Raw genomic sequence first — 2,909 nt, 5'->3', positions numbered from 1 at the left:
ACTGGGGGGTGGTGAACACTGCTTGGCATAGAAGCTCCCAAGTCTCAGCTAACCAGCACATGCATTAACTAGTAAATAACTGCTCTGTACTTTTTAACCTGTTTCTATCTTTCTTGCAAAGTCTCTTTTTGCACTATATAAGCTGCCCAAGCCAAGTAACCCACTCATGTGACTTTGGGGCAACGTGGATTCTAGGAACATCTACCTACTGTAGCATGTCAAGCTATTTCTAATGGATGTGAACAATGTCCCTGCCACTGGTGGTTTCTGAAATTGTGTCCTCCTGAGTTCCCATCTCTTTTCTGTCTTGAGCTTCCCCAGCAACACTCAAAGAAAGCCCAATGCTAAATGAAAATCTTCCCTACTTCAAAACCTGAGGAAGCAGAGACCAAGAAGTGACCCCCCCCTGAACAGGGCACCCTTCTCCTACTGAAATCAAAGATGTCTTAATGGCTTCATTACTATGATAATGAGCAGCTACTAATCCCCAGCCACAGCCAGCAGGATTTGTCACAGCTGAACTGGAGATTTGCCATTAAGGCCTCACTGGACAGCCTGGGAAATTTCTTGCAGCACTTCCAGGGGAAGCTGGAGGACTGGGGCCACCTCAGGGGTTTTGTTGCAATCAATAATTAATACAAAGGGGTGACATCCATTTAAGTATCATTTTTCTTGAGCTGGATGTTCTTTTCTCTAACCCCACCTGGCAAGCTGAGGGAGACTCTTGAACAGGCAACCCACTGCTGGTGTGATTGTGGAAAAGGAAACAATTATGCCTTGCTGCTCTTGGGGCTTCTCAAGAGGTTTCAAGGAAATGTAAGCACAGATCACAGCTCCTCTTTTGATCAGTTTTCATCTTCTGAAGAAAACCTCTCCCAGAGAGAGGAAGGCAGAGAAGAAAAGCAGAACGGCTGCCTTTTCTGCACAACCCTGAGGGCCTTCATAAAGTTATGCTAAAATAACAAATCCTTTGGTATCTGAATGACTTTCCATGGGCCTTCATGTCCAAATGTGTTTTCATGATTCCCCTGTGTCTGTGGGTCAATCCAGTGGAAGCACAGACAGTTTCTACACCATGATGAGGCTTGATGACTGGCTTTCAATCCCAAATTATTCTATTTACATATCTAACATAACTACACACCACCTGCATTTCATCTAACGAACAGATGGCTTTTCCTTCCCAGCAAGACTTTCCAGTCTTGCCTCACGCATCATCAGACTCCTCTGTTACCCACACTGAGGTAACATCTCACATTGCTGTCTTTCCCCCAAAGGCTTTTTCATTCCTTCCTTTTATGATGATCACATGAAGATGCATGACACTTCATTTTTTGGAGCTGATTCACCCCCCTCCAAGGTCACAACTCCAGGCAGAAGCATTTATTTGATCATTGAATTATTTCAAATAATTTCCCTGTAGAGTCCGAAGTGCTTGGTGGCACATTAGCATTGAGTCTGAAATTTAATGTCACCAGTGATCAAATCTTACCAATTCCTTAAGACAGATGAAATAGGATGGCACATGAAAGACATAAAAATCCCTTTCATAGGGAAAAAAAATCCAATGTTATATCTGTCCGTCACTCCCAAGCTCTGTTCAGGAGGTCAGGAGAAGCAGCAGACCCCAAAACCTGTCTGGGTACTCTGCTCAGTAGTAGGCAGACATAACTTGGGGGGGGGGGGGAGGGTGTTGGGTTGATTTGGTTTGGTTTTGGGGTTTCTTTGTTTGTTTGTTTTAAATGTGCTCCCAAATCTGCATTTGAACCTTTGTATTCAGCAGAAAGGTGGATACTGGAGGGCAGACATTTACTTGGGAGCAATCATGATTTCGGGCCAAGAAATGGGTGAGCGCAACATTGCCTCAGTGAGACAGTGGATTGCCCTGAGTGAGGAGCAAGATGAAGCATGATGATGATGATGAAGCATGAAGATGAAGATGATTGTGAAGCAAGATGCTGCTTGTGTTGAGGGAGCAAGGCCCTTGTTATCTACCCACCGCACAGGAATACCCAATGCTTTTAAAGCTGAGCAAACACCAGTATGGCACTTTTACAAACATGAAGCGTCAGCAACACCTAATCGTAAATACTTCATTTAACATGCTTCAAAACCAAGCCTGAGACTCCCTTAAATGTAGATCAGCATCAGTGTAGGCTAAGGCTGCTAGTAGGGGTCAGCTTTAGGACTGGCAAACCTACAGGCTGTAGTGCGATCATGGTCCAGTATTGAGGTGAGAAATAGCCACAGTAGGATGTAATTGCAGGGACAGATCCTTATGCTGGGATACTAAGCTTGCACATCGTATTAGAAATTACTCTGCCAAACCACTGTGACATCCATTTCATTACTGTTAGGGTCCAGAAAGATTTTTGCGAAGGCAAATATTCAATTCTGCTGCTGTGTCAACAGATGCAACATCATAACCTGAGGACCACAGTATCGGATGCTCAGATTGCCAAATCCAGAAGCCACCCATCACAGAGATTCATGGCCACTGAACTTATTTGCAGCCTTTTCTAGGTGCAACAAATCATCCTCAAAACCTGCACTGACTTTCCTCCCTGCAAGTATGTTCAGTCTTTGCTCAGATATGTTTTCATGGCAAATCCTGCAAATGTGCCATTTGCAGGCTACATGCATAAAGGCCACCAGTGAGAGGGATTTCTCATTCCTGCCATTTTAATCCAGCAAGCCAAAACATCCTGTTGAAGCTGGGATGGGAACAACGCTGTGTCCCTTCTCCCAGCATCTCTACTGGGGACAGCAGCAGCAATTGGGATGAATCAGCTGGGAATGCCTTCAGCACAGAGCGAACAAACTAGTATCATCGGAGCAGCAGTGACCCAGCTATCTGGTCAAAGGCCTACAGGTAGCTGGGAGATAGAGCAGGTTAACGTTTAACCTAC

The sequence above is a fragment of the Pezoporus occidentalis genome, unplaced genomic scaffold (genome assembly GCF_034315485.1).
Source record: "Pezoporus occidentalis ecotype Australia unplaced genomic scaffold, CSIRO_AGI_Poc_V1 ctg54, whole genome shotgun sequence".
Classification (NCBI taxonomy): domain Eukaryota; kingdom Metazoa; phylum Chordata; class Aves; order Psittaciformes; family Psittacidae; genus Pezoporus; species Pezoporus occidentalis.
The sequence above is the reverse complement of the archived record's forward strand: the minus strand, read 5'-3'. Positions refer to the sequence as shown.